Source organism: Mus musculus, chromosome 6 (assembly GCF_000001635.26).
Source record: "Mus musculus strain C57BL/6J chromosome 6, GRCm38.p6 C57BL/6J".
Classification (NCBI taxonomy): domain Eukaryota; kingdom Metazoa; phylum Chordata; class Mammalia; order Rodentia; family Muridae; genus Mus; species Mus musculus.
In genome coordinates this window covers 71,342,529-71,360,418 of record NC_000072.6, presented here as the reverse complement: position 1 = coordinate 71,360,418, position 17,890 = coordinate 71,342,529, and the positions used below count along the sequence as shown (strand labels likewise).

General features: G+C 44.4%; 16 annotated features.

Annotated features, from left to right (window-relative positions):
* Nucleotides 1–9,411: part of a biological region, named in NCBI's record as "Cd8 alpha DNase I hypersensitive cluster CIII", that runs on past the window's edge. NCBI's record gives its function as "regulatory_interactions: Cd8a".
* Nucleotides 1,742–2,711: a transcriptional cis regulatory region, noted in NCBI's record as "1 kb XbaI/BamHI fragment deleted from construct TG-h". NCBI's record gives its function as "promotes enhancer activity" and the evidence as "EXISTENCE:transgenic organism evidence [ECO:0001131][PMID:9354474]".
* Nucleotides 1,742–5,891: an enhancer, noted in NCBI's record as "E8I-B; 4.1 kb EcoRV/BamHI fragment". NCBI's record gives its function as "enhancer in T cells" and the evidence as "EXISTENCE:transgenic organism evidence [ECO:0001131][PMID:9354473]".
* Nucleotides 1,742–9,411: an enhancer, noted in NCBI's record as "E8I; 7.6 kb BamHI fragment (TG-b)". NCBI's record gives its function as "enhancer in peripheral T lymphocytes and intestinal intraepithelial lymphocytes" and the evidence as "EXISTENCE:knockout evidence [ECO:0001091][PMID:9806635]".
* Nucleotides 2,311–3,311: a DNAseI hypersensitive site, noted in NCBI's record as "CIII-2, also known as HS-2; CD8+ cells; the nucleotide coordinates are approximate for this feature". NCBI's record gives the evidence for it as "EXISTENCE:in vivo cleavage assay evidence [ECO:0001075][PMID:9126989, PMID:9354473, PMID:9354474]".
* Nucleotides 2,730–2,872: a conserved region, noted in NCBI's record as "conserved region; ECR8". NCBI's record gives the evidence for it as "COORDINATES:sequence alignment evidence [ECO:0000200][PMID:25548254]".
* Nucleotides 5,886–9,411: an enhancer, noted in NCBI's record as "E8I-A; 3.5 kb BamHI/EcoRV fragment". NCBI's record gives its function as "enhancer in T cells" and the evidence as "EXISTENCE:transgenic organism evidence [ECO:0001131][PMID:9354473]".
* Nucleotides 6,423–7,423: a DNAseI hypersensitive site, noted in NCBI's record as "CIII-1, also known as HS-1; CD8+ cells; the nucleotide coordinates are approximate for this feature". NCBI's record gives the evidence for it as "EXISTENCE:in vivo cleavage assay evidence [ECO:0001075][PMID:9126989, PMID:9354473, PMID:9354474]".
* Nucleotides 6,480–6,639: a conserved region, noted in NCBI's record as "conserved region; ECR7.2". NCBI's record gives the evidence for it as "COORDINATES:sequence alignment evidence [ECO:0000200][PMID:25548254]".
* Nucleotides 6,667–6,885: a conserved region, noted in NCBI's record as "conserved region; ECR7.1". NCBI's record gives the evidence for it as "COORDINATES:sequence alignment evidence [ECO:0000200][PMID:25548254]".
* Nucleotides 8,181–8,314: a conserved region, noted in NCBI's record as "conserved region; ECR6.2". NCBI's record gives the evidence for it as "COORDINATES:sequence alignment evidence [ECO:0000200][PMID:25548254]".
* Nucleotides 8,583–8,694: a conserved region, noted in NCBI's record as "conserved region; ECR6.1". NCBI's record gives the evidence for it as "COORDINATES:sequence alignment evidence [ECO:0000200][PMID:25548254]".
* Nucleotides 16,778–17,778: a DNAseI hypersensitive site, noted in NCBI's record as "CIV-6; the nucleotide coordinates are approximate for this feature". NCBI's record gives the evidence for it as "EXISTENCE:in vivo cleavage assay evidence [ECO:0001075][PMID:9126989]".
* Nucleotides 16,778–17,890: part of a biological region, named in NCBI's record as "Cd8 alpha DNase I hypersensitive cluster CIV", that runs on past the window's edge. NCBI's record gives its function as "regulatory_interactions: Cd8a".
* Nucleotides 17,289–17,785: an enhancer, noted in NCBI's record as "E8VI; PCR amplicon for ECR-4". NCBI's record gives its function as "enhancer in CD8+ T cells" and the evidence as "EXISTENCE:transgenic organism evidence [ECO:0001131][PMID:25548254]".
* Nucleotides 17,349–17,668: a conserved region, noted in NCBI's record as "conserved region; ECR4". NCBI's record gives the evidence for it as "COORDINATES:sequence alignment evidence [ECO:0000200][PMID:25548254]".

Sequence of the window (17,890 nt, the reverse complement as noted above, 5' to 3'; positions counted from 1 at the left end):
AAGTTAGAGCAGACACAGCACTAAGGCAGAAACTGGTACTTACTTAGATCGGGTCGGGAGGGGAGCAGGGATAAAAGGGAGGCATCGCCTGAGTGTCCTGATGGGTTAGAGGATTAGTGGGTCAGAATGTAGAGGTGGAAGTGCACTCAGAGAAGATCCAGGCCAACACTTTTACTTTTGAGGCAGTATCTAAAGTAGCAGGGCTGGCCTTGAATTCTATGTTGCTGAGATTGGCCGTGAACTCCTAAGCCTCTTGCTGGATCAAGTGCTGGGATTATAGGTGTGTGCCACCATGCCCTGTTTCAACATTATTCCTTTTAAGGAGACAGGAAAGGGGTGTGTGTGCTGTAGCAGAATGGTAAAGGGGAAGAATATATGAAAGATATAAAAGTCCCGGAAAAATGAGTATTCTACCAACTTACCCACGGTCTTTAGTGAAAGCACCACCAGCCCTACATGGGCTGTGTTGGATCCACATTGGCAATATGGAGTTGGGGTGGGGAGTGAATGGGGAAATGGAATTCCCAACACCCACTACAAGCAAAAGCGATACCCAAATTGTCACAAAATAGACTCTAAAAAGAAGACATGAAACTGATGGGAGTTGATCTGAGAGGAGTTAAGGTGTTGGGGGTGAATATTCCAGTTTCCAATCTGCTTTTAAAAATTTTTATATCTCATGTTTAGCCAATATCTGCACTCTTGTTAATATTGCCTTTCCTATATAATTTGGTTTCTTTGTAGACCAAGGTTATAGCTATATTTGTGCTTTCTGGAATCTGAGGTTTTTGATTAATGTCTGATTTAGTAAATAACTTTAGGCATCAATTTGCATGAGTGACTGGGTATGAAAATTTGTACTTAGGACAAAGCTATATCTTCTATTTTTAAAGCCCTATTTATTTATTTGTATGTGTGAGCACTCGAATGGAGGTCAGAGGATGCCTTGTGAGAGTCAGTTGTCTTTTTCTACCAGGCTTGGCAGCAAATGTCTTTACCTGCTAAGCATCTCACTGGCCCTGGGATTTTTATTTTATTTTGTTTGTTTTTGGTTTTTAGAGACAGGTTTTCTCTGTGTAACCCTGGCTGTCCTGGAACTTACTTTGTAGACCAGGCTGGCCTTGAACTCACAGAGATCTGCCTGCCTCTGCCTCCTGAGTGCTTGGATTAAAGGCATGCGCCACCACTGTTCAGCAATTTTTCCTTAATAAATGTTTGTAGTTTCCAGGCAAGGGTATTGAAATATGTTCCTTATGGGATGAGAACACTCAGTGGGGCTAGAGTCCAAACCCATTCATTTCAGTACCAAGAAATCAGAAAACCCTGTTTCTTTTAACTTTTTCTTAGAAGAAAAAAACCCCACAAACTCAGACTCCAACTGTGATGTGCTCAACAGAGAGAACAAGGACACACACAGAGACTTGGTGACTGCAGTGGTATACTCAGTTTTAACACCATGCTTAATCAAGGTGGATGTCAGTGCGGAATGCACAAAGATGGTCTTTGCTATTTGGGTTCGAGAACGTTTCATCTGGGGCTGGTGGTGCTGTCCCAGCTATAAGTGAGGCTGCGGCGGAAGGATGCTGAGTGCAGGCTGAGTGCAGGCCTACCTGGATTATACAGTGAGTTCAGGACCAGCTTGGACAGCTCGCCCAAGGTTTGCCTCCAATAAAAATGTAACACAAGGACTTAAGAATGAGTGTGGGACTGTAGCTCAGTCTCTCGGAGAGCTTGCCTTGCGGGATCCATACTCAGCATCCTGTAAACCAGCCCTGGGAGATGGAATCAAGGGCTCCATGTATGTTTGACCTACAGAGCTATAGCCCCAGCCACACCAAAAAAATATATATACTAAAAATAAACCAATATAATAACATTTAGTTATGCTCCAGTGCTTTATACTTTTGTGCCTTTTTAAATGGCTTTTTTCACTTTGTTTTTCCAGAGTGGGGTATGCATGACACTCGAAGTCAGGAATCGTCCTCTCTGACTCTTCAACCTTACTCACCAAGGTGGATCTTGCTGAGGACTCTGCCTGCTTTTACAGTCAGGCCAGAAGGTCCACTCAATATTTATGTTTCTGAAGATCCAAATTCTGGTCCTCACTTCTGAGTGGCAAGTGTTTTAACTACTGAGTTATCTCCTTAGCGCTTTCTCTCAATCTCCCCCCCCCCCCAAGTGTCTTGTGTACCATACTCAGCTTCTGACTCTCTGGCTTTATCTGCTTTGAACTACAGACTCAACTATAATGAACTATATTGTTGTCTTATCCCCCTCAAATCCAATAACCCCAGGTTTGTATAAGGCTACACTGGCCTGCTCCCAGGTTCCTTTTCTACGTCCATGAAGCTTGTGAATGGACCACTGAGCTCTGTCACATCCCACTCATAGGTTAAGTCAGGTCAGGCCGCTGGGGCTGAGTCCTAGCTCAGGACTTTATTAATGCGGTGTGATCAGTATGACCTGAGCCTTTCTGATCTTATTCCTCATCTACTGAATGGATCTCAGATGCCGATCTCATTTGGTTGGGAGAAAAGGAAGTGGCTTCCCGGCAATGGTGGAACCCGGAAGCCGGCAGACTTTGCCATTTCCAGCTGTGTGGTGCTGTAGAAGCACGAGGGGGTCTTGAGTCACATTCGCATTGGTTTTTATATTTCCTCTGCCTAGACTGGAACATGCTGTGGCCTGCTGTAACCTCAGAAACATCTAGAAGTAGCAGAGGCAACCAAGGGGCCCCAGAAGCTGAAAGCAAGCAAGAGGCTTTGTTTGAGGCTAGTTGGACCCTGAAGTGGAACATCGACTTTCCTGTAGCAAACGCCCCCAGAACCCTCTGAAAGTCAGTTTCACTTTTAACAAGACCCCAGCACAGCTGTGGGAGACAGAGGTAGCCCCCACATAGACAGGTCTCTCTGAATGGTGAATCCTTGGGTGGCTGGGCTTGTTCAAAAGTCTCTTCTCCCTGTCGGCTGCCCTTCTGATGGGCTTTTCCAGCTCTGTTCCTCATGGGAAGGTTGATGCTGACTTGGGCACGATGTCAGGCTCTGTCCATGGCTCAGATCAGAGTCCTTGCCTCTCCAATGTTGGATTCAGCAACTCTGCACAATCCATTCCTTGGATTGTACCTAGAACTGTCACGCCTTGATTTGTCCCTGAGCATTTTGGGTCTTGGGTTTTGAGTTTCTGCCATGTTTACAGCATCAAAGCCCAAACCCTCTGCTTTTGCTCTGTAAACACTGGACTGTGTGTTCAAAGTAAAGGTGTTCACTTAGGAAATGCATGCCTTTTAAGAAGATTTTGCCAATCTATCAAAGCTGTATTCAGACTCCATCTTACATCCGGGCAGTGGTGACGCATGCCTTTAATCCCAGAACTTGGGAGGCAGAGGCAGGCAGATTTCTGAGTTTGAGGCCAGCCTGGTCTACAGAGTGAGTTCCAGGACAGCCAGGGCTATACAGAGAAATTCTATCTCCAAAAACAAAAAACAAAACAAAACAAACAGAAGACTCCATCTTACTTATGACTATGGATTTTATTACAAGGGGCCTTGGACCATCATGTTCAAAGGAATGAGCCAGACTTGGGAAGATGGTGCCAGATGTTTGTGCCCATATATGGAATCTATATTTTTACAAAGAAGGAAATATATAACATGAAAATGGAAGGGGGTGTATAGGAGACAGAAAGGATAATGGAGGATGTGACGATGATACAAGAACACGATACAAACATAAAAATGCCACGTGGAAATCTGTCACTTTGCACAATGCGCATTTGATCATTTATAAAATGGGAGAAAGATGCAGCAATCTTGTATAGAGCAGCACCAGTGCAGAAAAGGAGCTCCCACTTGTAACACAACATGGGACAGGATGGTACTTACTGTGGGAGGGAGCGGCAGTGTCCCAGAAAGCAATCTCACATCAGATATTAAAAAGCTGTAACTTAGGACCAGTGAGATGCCTTAGCAGGTACTTGCTGTGCAAGCCTGGTAGCCTGGGTTTGATCCCCAAAACCCACATAAAGGTGAACGGAAAGAACCAACGCTATAAGCTTATCTTCTGGACTCCATGGCACACTTGCACATACACACATGCATACCACCTCCCCACACACCAACAAAAATCTATAATACAAAAGTGGGGAAATATCTTTTGAATATCATCCCCAGAACACAGGGAACAAAACCCAAAATTGACAAATGAACTATTTCAAACAAATTAGCTTCGACAGACACAGTGATGAGGCAGTCTGCCAAGAGGGAGAAAATAACTACAGAGAATCCAGGGAGGGATGAATATCCAAAGCAGTAAGAACACAACCGACCAGCAAATAAGCCAAGGGAAAACCAGGCCAGGCGTGGTGGTGCCAAACCTGCATTCCCAGCACGGGGCAGGTGGAAGCAGGAGCTTCAAGGGTTTAACGTCATCCTTGGCTACATGATGAGTTAGAGACCAGTCTAGGATACACGCAACTTTTGGAGAAGGGGGGAAACACCCTGTATCCCATAAATTATGATTATACCAATGAAAAGTAAAAAAAAAAATTATAAAAAGAGGCCGATCTATTAAAATGTTTGCACCCATATGCTCAGTCATTCCAAGGTGGAAATCTGCTGTCATGGGTGTAATCTTAAGGTCAGCTCAGAAGGGAGGCAGGGGAGGGAGGCACAGAGACGTGAACATGGGTGAGACTGAACTGTTCTCCAAAAGGAACAGCCAGCACACCTTTAAACATTACTGTGAAATATTAGAATTATGAAAAACATGTACGGAGCTGGGAAATGGCTACGGTATATTTTATGGATACATACACTCAATATGGCCATGATGATGTGGAATTTTTTAAATATAAGAAATAAAAATATCAAGATGTCCCTTGCTCTTTTGTTCCTATTTCTAAGCTTCTACAATGACATAAAATGTATATTATTATGATTAATAATATACATTTTCTTTCTTTTGAGACAGGATCTCAGGTAACCCTGGCTGGCCTTAAAATGGCCCATAATATTGAATTTCTGACTCTCCTGCCTCCACTGGCCCAGTGCTGAGTTTAAGGCTCTCACCACCATGCCTGATGTTTGTTCTGATTATTTTTAAAGAAACTTCAAAATTTAAAGATAATTCACAAGAAGAAACAATGTATATAAAAGGGGAAAAAAAAGCGTAGGAAGCGGCTTGCCTTTCCAGAGCTCTCCTGGTGCCAGAGCCACGTGGGCTCCACCCACAGAGCCGTGTGGCCTCCACTCACGGAACCTCCACATCTGGTCACTGGAGCGGCAATCCACTGCCTGGCTTTGTTTTTCCCTTTCTTCATAGGTAGTCACTTAATTGGAGAGTTATTTGGTACTTGTGTTTGTATTTGAACACACACATGGACTAAGTGTCCCCTCCACTGTGTTAAGCAAGTAGCACGATAGCATTAAACTCGCCTCCCTCCGTGTGCAGCGTCATCCCCGTCCATCACAGATGAGATTCTCTTCATTGCCTTAAGCAGAAACTCCGGACTTTAAACACTTGGTCCCCTCCTCAAAGCCCGGAAACCACTATTCTGTTTTCTGTTCCCATGAATTTGACCATTCTTCATTTACAGAAGTTGGAGAATTTTTGGTTGTATGTGTGTGTGTATTCTGCACATTTTTGTGTGTGGGTTTGTATGTGTGCGTGCTCAGAAGCCAAAGAATCACCTGGGGTGTGGTTCCTCGGGAATATGGACCACCTTTTCCCCTTCCTCCTTCCCTCCCTTCCCCTCTCTTTCTTTCGTTCTTCTTCCTTCCTTTCTTTTTCTTTTCCTTTTCCTTTTTGTTTTTTTGAGACACGGTCTCTCATAATTTCCAACTCCTTAAACTACAAATTCAAACTCATCAAACACTGGCTAGTGGTTTTGATATCTGCTCTATTTTTTGTTTGTTCGTTCGTTTGTTTGTTTCCATCAATTTGACCTCTGGGTTCCTCCTATAAGTAGAATCATATTATATTTGTAAAGATCAATTTTTAAAGTTTTCTGTAGTTAAGGATACAGCTAAGTAGAGCACTTGCCGTATGAAGCTGTAGGTACAACACAGAGGGAAAAAAAAAAGAAGAGAAAAAGAAGAAAAGAAAAGGAGAAAAGAAAAGAAAAAGAGAGCTCTCTATAAACGGGCTGAGGTTGGTCTAAGCCTGTAGGCCTGCCATCCTAATTTAGGCCAACCTAGGATACTAAGATCCTGTCTCAAAAAAATCCAAACCAAACCTGAGCTCTCAGATAATAAGGATCAAACCTCTATCTGCCTTTATTTTACACATAGTCCTTGTTTAATGTCATGTTTGTTGTGCACTCATGATGTGTGGGACCTACTGTGAGCTTTGAAGGTGACAGGGCAGTGGGACAGAGCTAATTAGAAAAGGCAGAGAGGCAAGAGTGAGCCTGGGGTGGCCCGGACACTTGCAGGGGCCTGGGAACTGAATAGGTGATGGGCTTGTCTGCCTTTCCGTGCTAGCTCCCTCTGCCCCAACCAGCACAAAGGTTTGGGGTGTTGTATGGTAGAGAGTTGCCTTATATAGCATTCCCACAATAAAGAGTGCAGGTGTGCAGCTGGGAGCTTGGGGTTGGGGGCCAGAGGCTCTGCCTGACTCCCCTCAACTCTGGGGAGGGAGCTACTCTCTCCTCAAAGGTCCCTCCCAACCACTTCTTAAGACATTTTTGAACTCCTTTGGGAGTCTAGGGCACAATGAACTTTTTGGTCATTTTAATCTTCCCCATTTGAATTGATGACTGTCACAACAAACTCAGGCACAGAGACAAAGGCTTGTGGCAGGCTTGCTGTCCCTGTGATTGTACTAGAGTCAATGGCTTCCCTGGCTGGAGGTACCTGGCATACGCTAGGTGGGAAAGAACGTGGCAGGTATATACCCTGGGTTCTATGGTGGACCTAAAAGCATGGTCTGGTGCCTGGTCATTTTCTTAATGGCTGATGAGTTGCCCCAGATACCACAGGTATATAAAAGGGAACTAAAAGAAAAGTAAAAGTACCCTCAGCATCAGGAAAGAAAATGTGAATTATCTCTCTTCTCCCTTGAGTCTAAATGGTGCATATGCCAAACGGGAGTTGTAGGGGCCTTGTAGAAAGAACCGCTGTCTTGACTTTCTACTCAGATCTTGTTTATCCTTCACCCACGTTTTACTCCCATTGCCCAGCTGTGGCGGGCTTCATGGCATAGCACGTGTCTGTCAGCCATCTAAAAGGCATGCAACAAGGAGTAACTGCACACCCCACCCTCCAGGAAGATACAGGCATCATTTGGTCCTGAACCAACGTTCTTACCTGAATGTAGTCATCTCTGACCGGAGCTTGTGGAGGGAACCATCCCGGACAGCAACCTCTTGCTCTGATGAATCTGTAGACAAAGCAGGTTGAGGCACCCCTAATTTCGGGTGGCTTTTAGAAAGTGTCAATATCTCATGTTAATGTACCCTTGACAACCAGGGAGGAAGTGTGGTCTTGGGAGGGGCTCCACAGTGCTGGTCAGGGAACCTGAGTTTTCTTTCTAGCTCTACTCCTTCCTCGAGGAGTTCATCTTGAGCTTCACTGGGAGAGAGGGGAACACCTGTGCACCCTCACTAGCCAGCAACTCCTCCATAGTTGTGTGGCCAGGTGATGGAACTTTGAAACCAATGTGTGCTTCCCAACAATGAAAACAAGACAAAGAGTAACTCTACTGAACAACAACAACAACAATAACAACAAACAACCCAAAACAGAACAGCAGTAATCCATTAAGAACTCTGAATGTCCAGCCATGGACTTTTGACCACATTCGCAGTAGCAGGCATGAATTCCCCACTGTAGAGAAGGTCTTAAATCCAATTAGAAAGCAACTGGTTACTTCATCATGCTGTGCCAGGATCACACCAGTGGGTATATCTTGCCTAGCAGGTTGGCAGTATAGCTCACAGTCTGCAGCTGAGTGAGACGGGTCGGTGACAATTCTCCCCTAGAAGCCTGCACAGCACCTCTGGCTCTATGAAAGCTGTCCAGCAAGGGGGAAGCCTCCAGCTGAGTCCTCACATGATTCTTCTATGTCTCACAATAGGAACATGCGACGTCTTCAGTGATAGGGTCGCACCATCTACTTGTGACAACCACGAACAGTGGAAATACCCTAAATTGTTTTGGGAGCAAAGATGAACTCTCAGATGTAGACTTTCTTGCCACCAGTGGACTATTCTGAGAAGCTTGGTAAACAGAAACCACTGATCAGTGCACAAGAACAACGCTGAAATCTGCAGGACTTCTGGGTCAGGGAGCCACCCATAGACTTTTTGGGAAAAGCAGGAGACACAGCAAGAATGACAGGAAAATTAGATGAACTGCCAGAACTCAGCTGCACAGAAAGAATTCTGACTCACCCTCTTTACCCTCAGCATAGATGCCTTCTGGTGACCCTGGCTGAGTACGAAGTGTGACAATTAAAAATATCCACTTTCTAGAAGTAGAACAAGACCGACCTCACCAAAGGCGAGATCATCCTCTTTAATTGTATTAGGCAGGAGGCTTCCTGGAATGGGATGTTTGGGGTGAAATTGAATCCCAGCTGGCAGATTGGGAGCCAGCCTTATCAATGGTCACATGTGTGCACATCACTGTGGATTTTATGGTAACAAAAAGTTCATCTGGGGACACTGGACAAAAGTGCAGTTGAGTAGAAGCCACTGGTGAAATGTGACTTCCTCATCACTGGAGGTATTCACAGGTAGGACGCTGTAAAGAGTGCCCATGGATTATTTTCGGAAGATGAACCTAGTGAATAGTAGGTTCTTCTAGTATAATGATCGATACTCTGGATTCATGGGGTCAGTTAGGTGTGTTTCTGTTTCGGGTACACAAAGAGCAGAAAGTGCCTGCTGGTGACTTCTGTGCATTGACCACAAACTCTGAGACCTTACACAGTGGGGTGACTGGTGGGGTACCTTCAGGACCTGAGGGTAAACTATCATGGCTCTTGGGGGTAGAAAGAGAATATCCCACTGGGTGCCACCAGGTGGTGGGTGGCCTTTGTGCCAAGTCTTGCACTTCCAGTGTGGTGGCTAAGCAAAGATCAGGGTCCTGTGTGTAAAACAGTAAGGTCATAAGATTATAAGGGCTTGGCTATGGAAGTGCAGTTAAACTTCACCGTGCCAAGCGTACAGCAGATACTTAAGTGTAGGCACTGACTACTAAATGAGTCTCATGTCAGTAAACATTTGCCCCATGGGCAAATGAGATCAGTTGGAGCAAAACTTCTCTAACAACAAATATAAATGCACATTTGCATGCCTCTGTGTGTGTGTGTGTGTGTGTGTGTGTGTGTGTGTGTGAGAGAGAGAGAGAGAGAGAGAGAGAGAGAGAGAGAGAGAGAGAGAGAGAAAGAGAGAGAATGTTTGATTGGATCCATAGATTCATTTTTCACATGGTTAAAAAAAAGTAGGTTGGGGCTGGTGAGATGGCTCAGCGGGTAAGAGCACTGGCTTATCTTCCAAAGGTCCTGAGTTCAAATCCCAGCAACCACATGGTGGCTTACAACCACCTGTAATGAGATCTGACGCCCTCTTCTGACACGTCTGAAGATAGCTACAGTGTACTTATGTATAATAATAAATAAATCTTTGGGCCGGAGCAATCAGGGACTGAGCGAGCAGAGTTGATCAGAACGGGGACGACCAGAGTGAGCGGGGCCGACCAGAGTGAGCGGGGTTGACCTGAGTGAGGAGAAGTCCCAAAAATTCAATTCCCAACAGTCATATGAAGGCTCGAAACTATCTATTCAGCTACAGTGTACCATATGCATAAAATAAATAAATAAATAAATAAATAAATAAATAAATAAATAAATCTTTTTTAAAAAGTAGGTCAATTCATTTGGAATTCATTTCATTTGGATTTTTTTTTTTTTTTTTTTTGGTTTTTTTCGAGACAGAGTTTCTCTGTATAGACCTGGCTGTCCTGGAACTCACTTTGTAGACCAGGCTGGCCTCGAACTCAGAAATCTGCCTGCCTCTGCCTCCCGAGTGCTGGGATTAAAGGTGTGCGCCACCACGCCCGGCTCATTTGGAAATTTTTAACTTTAATTTATTATTTATTGATTTTTTTCTTTTCAAGGAATATTTTTCAGCAATAGAAACTTGTATGTTATGCCATTTTGCTTGTTCTTTGTTTTGTTTTGTTTTATGTTGCTGTCAATAAGAAATTTGCTTATTAAAAAAAAATCCAAATGCTGGCATTGTCCAGAAAATTTTAGCAGGTTTATTTATAATTGTTACAAAGTTGAACTGTTGAAATGTGTTCACTGAAACATTTTGCTTGCATTAATGCTTTCCATCTTGCATTTATATTAAAAATTCTCACACAAACAAACATGGAAAAACTGTTATTATCTGATTCTGTCCCCTCTGTTTCCACTTGCAATCATATACTTAGGTACCTTTGACCCCATTGGAAAAAATATCTAACATTCAAAACTACTGATAACAGGGAGAAGAAGAAAAGAGAAGAAAAGTGGGGTTTTTTGTTTGTTTGTTTTTTGTCTTTTGTTTGTTGTTTTGAGAATGAAATGTTTCCTCTCACAGTGGACTCTTTTTATTTATTTATTTATTTTTATTAGATATTTTCTTTATTTACATTTCAAATGTTATTCCCTTTCCTACTTTCCCCTCCAAAAATCCCCTATTCCAAGCACGTTCTCCTCGAATGCGGTGTGCTAGCTGGTTATCTTTGGCATAGTTATTACACATTTGGCATGGATAGCACACAGGCTGGTATCTTCAAAAAGGCCAACCAGGTAGGCCTACTTGCATCCTGCAAAGCACTAATAGCTGGAAGCGCAGCTCTGTTTTGAAGTCCTGAGAAATTTCTAGCACCAGACAGTGAAAGGGGAAGCTCTCGAATCAGAAGTCCAGTGGGCTTCTGATAGAGTCTGATTTCATGGAGTGCCACAGTACCAGGACTGTAAGGATGAGGTTTCTTTCACTCCTCCAGTAGAGGGTGCACTCTTGTGAGTGGCTGTTTTGCAGTTGTTTCCTGGGTGCTTTACCACCAGTGGATTTGCAGACAGTCTGCTTTGTAGGAGCCATGGTATGGACACCTCCTTACTTACCCCCTATCTTAGTTAGGGTTTTACTGCTGTGAACAGACACCATGACCAAGGCAACTCTTATAAAAACAACATTTAATTGGGGCTGGCTTACAGGTTCAGAGGTTCAGTCCATTATCATCAAGGTGGGAGCATGGCAGTATCCAGGCAGGCATGGTGCAGGCAGAGCTGAAAGTTCTACATCTTCATCCAAAGGCTGCTAGTGGAAGACTGACTTCCAGGCAACTAAGGTGAGGATCTTATGCCCACACCCACAGTGACACACCTATTCCAACAAAGCCACACCTCCAAATGCTCCCTGGTCCAAGAATATACAAACCATCATGCCCCCCTTTCCTTCAGCTGGAGCTCAGCAAGCAAGAGGTGTCCTGGCGTTAGAGAGTGGCGGTGGCATTGAGTGAACACACTCTTTGGTTGGTTTTTGAAGACAGGGTTTCTGTGTAGTTCTGGCTGTCTTGATACTTGCTCTGTAGACCAGGCTGGCCTTGAACTCAGAGATCCACCTGCCTCTGCCTCTGTTCTGGGATCAAAGGTGTGCGCCACCACCACTACTATTACCACCACCACCACCACCACCACCACCACCACCTGGCTTTTGTTTGTCTTTTTTTGAAGTAGGAAGTTATGTAGCTTAGACTGGCCTCCAGCTAGCCTTGTCAGGGAGGATAGCCTTGGAATCTTGATCCTCTCTCTTCCAGCTGGGATTCCAGGTCGATGTCACCATGATGGCTTGTCATGACTTTTCAACACAGTGGTGCTTTTCAGTGTATACTTTACACATAAAAACACATGGGCACTTTTTTTTTTCAGAACAAAGATTGCCTTGTCGTTTTGTCCAGTTATAACTCTGCTACACTGAAAGACGTACCATCCAAACACGGACAGGAATTGAAAAATGATCTGTCTTTTCTAACCCCAGGACAATCAGAGTGCTTTCTGCTTGCGCTGTAATGCATACTTCTCACACGTAATAAGCGCCTCCTTGGCCCTTTGCCCCACCCTCAGGATTCGGTTCATATCGATATGTAGTGAGTTTGTGTCTGGGTGTGGTGTGCTTGTGTGTGGGGGAGGTGAGTATATGGGTATCCATGGAGACCAGAAGAGGGCGCCAGATCCCCTGGCTCGCGAGTTCCATCTGGTTGTGAGCCAGCCGATGTGGGTGCTAGAAACCAGTCCTCTGGGGGAGCAGCAAGTGCTCTTAGCCACTGCCCCTAGGTGTGTAGAGTTCCTACTCATTTTGGAAGTTTAAGAATCCATTGTGGGGCTGGGGCTACAGCTCAGGTGGTAGTGTTACCTAGCAGGCCCTGGGTTCCTTCCCCAGCACTGTGTGAATGGGGCATGGTTGTTGGTGCCTATGACATAGTGACTTTAAGCTCAGCTGTGACACATGCAACATTGTCCCATCCAGCAGGACCCAGTTATTCGTGAGTGTGAGGGGGACCGCAAACCTGAAGAGAAATGAGCAAGAAAGAGAAGCGAGACCAAGCAAAGAGTTGTCAAGGTCTCAGTTTATTAGGCTGAAACGCCAGGTTTTAAGCACACAGCAAGGGAAATAGGGAGGGATTGAGGGGGAATTAATAAACAACAAAGAAGTGGGCATCTGGGGACATGAAGGCCAAATTCTGACTGCAGGCAGGAGGCACTCTGAGTCTTATCTCCGGAATGTAGATTCCTCCTTAACAGTTCCGGGTATCAGTCTGGGCTCAGGTCCTTGAAGTCTTGGGAGTCAGGAAGAGATAAGGAAGAGGGGACTATAATTCAATCTTTTAGGGTCTTTGGTACCAGCAAGAGCTAGGGAGAAGGAGGTGACTGGCTCTTTAATACAAGGCTATTTGGCTTATTAGGGTGGGAAGCTGTGAAAGGCTTACTTTCTCACGGTGTGGTCTCCAACACAACCTTGTCTCAAAAGAAGAGGGGAAGTCATGGATTTTTATTCATTTATTTATTTATTTATTTATTTATTTATTTATTTATTTATTTATTTATTTGGTTTATTGCACTTCTTTGCCCTCCTGAAGAGCAATGTTATAATAACCCTGGCTACTCTTTGTGGCACCTTCTTATTTATTTCACTACAACATGCTTGGGTTTTTGGCTTTTAATAAATTTTGTGTGTAAATGTGACAACTACAACAGACATACAGATAGTCATTGGTTACAGTGAGGAAGACTGGGTGTCTGTCACCCCAAATCCTTAGCTTTTTCATGACAAGAGCTATTAAAATTCCCCCAAACAATACAATTCGATCAACTGCAGTCCCCAAAGCTGTTCCTCCTCCATGGCTGGTGATCTCTGTCCTTGACAGGCAGGCCCAGTTTCCTGCCCCACAGCAGGTAACCACCAGTTCCTTATCTCTCTTTGAGAACTGAACTTTTGTTTTCTTGATGCCCCATCCAAGTGCGATTGTGCATTATTCTTTCTTCCATGACTAGTTTACTTAGAATAATGTCCCCCAAGCCCATCCATGGCAAACAGAGGGATTTTTCTTTTTACAGTGCAGTAACAGTCTATTGTTATATATATTATATATGTATTATATACACAGTATTTCTTTCCCTAACTGACATGTAAGTTGTTTCTGTATCTTGAGCATTGTGGGTGGTGTCACAATGTGTACCGAGACTACAAGAGGGATTCCTATGCCACATGGTGATTTTCCTTTTTGTTTATATATTTGATTAAAATTATTTGTTTTATTATTTCCAGTTATGTGCATGTGAATGTGTTTCTGTTAGGATACGTGCGAGTGAGTGCAACTGCCCTGGGGGGTGGGGGCGGTCAGAAGAGGGTGTTGGATCACCTGGGGCTGGAATTGCATCTCTGGTTGTGAGCTGCCCAGGGGGTTCTCTGGAAGAGCAGCATGTGCTCTTAACCTCTGAGCTGTCTCTCCAATCCCTTCTCAGATTTTTAAGGGATCATGTTTGTGTGTCTAGGTGTGTGCATGCTTGCACATGCATGTGGTGTGCACAGGGCAGCTTTCTATGCTTCTTTCCCCCCACCATGTAGGAGCAGGAATCAAACTCAAGTTCCTAGGCTTGACAGCAAGTGGTCTTGCCTTCAGAACCATCCTGCTGCTCCATTTTCTCTAAGCCCCTCTATGCTTATGCCACCATCCATGGTGGCTGCAGCAGCCACATCCTTACCAACACCACGTTTAAGGTCCCATCCTATACGTCCTCAGCCACACTTGTATGTTTTGATAGTGGCCACCCTTGAGGTATAAGGTGATATGAGATTGCTTTTTCACACAGCATTTAGTTGGTTTTATATCATTTAAACAATGTCAGTATAGGACTTTGCTTTACTATTTTATTAGAGTTTTAATTTTTTGCTTTTTTACTATTGTGCGCGTGAGTGTGTGTGAGAGAGTGTGTGGCTATGTGTGTGGCTGTGTGTGTGTGTGTGTGTGTGTGTGTGTGTGCATGTGCACTCATGCACATGTGTCCTCATGCTCCCACAGAGGTCAGAGGACAACTTTGCCCAGTCACTTTTCTCCTTTCTGCCCTTCCAGGCCGTGAGGCTCACACCATTAGGTGCCAGGAGCCTCTACCTGCTGAGCTGTCTTGCATCATCCTCTCAGTCAGCTGATAATCCTTTGACTGTGCAGAAACATCTGAGTTTATGATGCACGCAGCCCTTTGTATTTCTTTTCACTGTTACTGTCTAAGCCTTTGTTGTCATATCTGAGAAATTACCAAGACCAGTGTCAAGGAGCTTAGCTGTTGAGCTCTCATCTAGGAGTTAGATGACGTTGGCATATTTAGTCTTGGCTGGCTGTGAGCTGACTTTTAGTGTGGGGTGTTCCTAACAGTATTTATCAGAGACAATATCCTTCTCCATTTTGTCCTCTTGTGGACACTTGTCAAAAATTGGGTGATCAAGGACTGCAGATGTGGCTCAGTTGGTGAAATGCTTGCCTATAATCAGAAGGCCACCTTGCCAGTGCCTGGCTCTCTGTGTCAGTCGTACTTTGTGTCTGGCTTCGTGAGCCACCTCTGAACTTTGAGATTGTAAATGAAACAAACAAAAACATTAAATTCTTTTCAGTGCATTAAAACTTAAGTCATTTTATGAAAACAAAATCAGGAATAATTTAAAAATAAATATCTCTTGCTACTTAAATGAAATTAAGTCTTTTTTAACAGAGGAAACTTTTGTTTTCACTCATACACAGTGCGGTCTCGAGGTGGGTATCCTGCCCCGGTGGTATCTGCCCCCTCAAAGAACATGGTTGTGTATTCAGGGTTCTGTTTCCTACGGGTGATCAAGTTCTTTACCAAAGTAGGGTTGTATTTTACATGTTCCAAATCCCACTTTTTCTGCCTGGGTGCTCCTTGGTCCTCTCTTATGTTCCAATCAACTTATCCTGACTTGAAAATATCTGAGGCTGAACAAGTGTTGACTCTACCCGGCCTGCCAAGCACCCAGGTTCAGCAACGCTGTGTGCATTGGGAACTGTGTGCATCAGGAACTGTGTGCATCGGGAACTGTGTGCATCGGGAACTGTATGAATCGGGAACTGTGTGAATTGGGAACTGTATGCATCGGGAACTGCTGTTTGCTTCCCCTGACAACCTTGTGGCCCACTGTGAGCCACAGCTTGTTGTTGATGCCCCGCTTTTGAAGAGTGTTATCACACTGCATCTTACCAACCAGGGAAAGATCAAAAATCAAAACTCAAAAGTTTAGTTTGTATTGAATGTACACTATCACAAAGTCAAAAAAGCGTAAATCCAACCAGTGGAAGTTGGAATCTGTCTATCCTGGCAATCTTGCCAATTAATTTTTAAAAAATACATCCTGTCTGTCTGTCTGTCTGTCTTTCTGTTATCTATCTACCATCTACCTATTATCTGTCTGTCTCATCTATCTACTTATTATCTATCTATCATCTACTTATTATCTATCTCATCTATCTACCTATTATCTTTATATCTATCTATCTGTCTATCTGTCTATCTATCTATCTATCTATCTATCTATCTATCTATCTATCTATCATCTATCATCATTTGTCTATCTAGTCTGTTCGTGTGTGTGTGTGTGTGTGTGTGTGTGTGTGTGTGTACATGCACAGTCATGTATGTACTTGTGCACTTCACGGAACACTTGTGGAAGTCAGAGGACAACTTGCTGGACTTGTTTCTCTCCTTCCATATTGTGTGTCCCAGTGATTGAACTTTGGCCATTAGCCCTTGGGACTCTCAGTTTATTCTGTTAAAGTCATTCTTTTGGTGGTTCATGATATTTTGGAGTGTACCTAGCCAGCACTTGCTTGATGATTCTTGATGAACTTGGAATTATTACCAGCTATTTTTGCAACACCTCCAAAATGATATTGGGGTGATAATCTTTGTGTTTATTCTTATGGAACAATGCTTTTCCTTTATTGGGGCTTAATTCCCAGGGCAGTTGAGATAGACCATGTCTTTTACCTTAATTGTCACAGACATTGTTACCAGCTCTTTTCCAAATGGCTGGTGTGTATCTTCCCACCACCAGCGATGCCTTGGTCACAGGTTCCCTAGTAAGCTGCTTCTGAGACCTATAGCTTGTCTCCAGTTCCGTTTGTAATTGAGGTTGACCTTGGAATTTCTGATCCTCTTGCTTCTAGCTCCTACCTGCTAGCCTTGCTGACATGTTCCACGCACCCGGCTGGCTTTAACCTTTTTATCATTTTACTTACTGAGTGACATGTGTATGCCAATGACAGTTTTCATTTGTCCCCAAAATTTGTTTGAGGCAAGGTGTCACTATGTTAACCAGGCTGTCTTGGAACTTGCTGTGTAGCCCAGGCTGGCTTAAATCATGATCCTCTTGCTTCCAAGTCCTGAGTGCTAGGACTACACCTGGCTAGGAAAGGTATTCTGTTGTTCTTGTTGACAGGGTTTCTCTATGTAGCCCTGGCTGCCCTAGGACTCACTCTGTAGTCTGGGCTATCCCCTCCCATGATGACTCCTTTGTGTTTTGGGTAAGCTATCAGGCTTCCTGGCCCAGGAGAACATGGCTCTTGCCTGAGTCCAGCAAGCCTTTGTTCTTGTCTCTGTTGGCCTCTATATCACAAAGTAGATCACAGGATATGGGATGGAAAACCCATACAAGGTCTTCTAGTCAGTCCTCCTTGCCTACGGAAACCATTCTACTTCCGCACGTCTGAGTTTAAGCAGCAGTGTGGCTTCGGGGTGGGTGCTAGATGAAGAAGGGGTCAGCTTGGACTCCCCTTCTCTTGCTCAAGCTTGAAGACAGTTAGAGCTTTGTGATGGTCGAGTTTCCCATTGTGTACCCTGAGGGTGGCAGAAGCCTGTGGTAAGAGAGGGTGGAGCACAGGGGTCATGGCCTGCCTTGAGCCTGGCCTTGTGTAGCCCGTAGCTTGTGGCTTACAGGATGCTGGAGGTGCTGGGGAGGGGAGTGTTGGGGAAGGTGGGCCTCCACCCCTAACCCACACCAGCTCAATTCTTCCCCTCTTATCTTTATCCCCACCCAACCCCAGAGACCTTCATGAAATCTCCTGTGAGAGACTGTTAAGACTTCTCAAAGCCAATTTTTGCCTCTGCCTCAGGTCATACCATCCCAGAATTTTTCTGTCCATTTGTCCAGGGCTGAGACTAAGGAGTAGCCAGTGGGCCATTGGGGCAGGTTGTTCTCAGAGTCATGCAAGTGCTGGCCTTGAGTTGTCCATGAATGTCAGCTCAGGGCTGGGATACACGTGCTCACTGACAGCTACATGGTTGGGCGTGTGTTCTTTCTGTGACCGCTAAGCTTGTGTCACCTATTCTGGGTA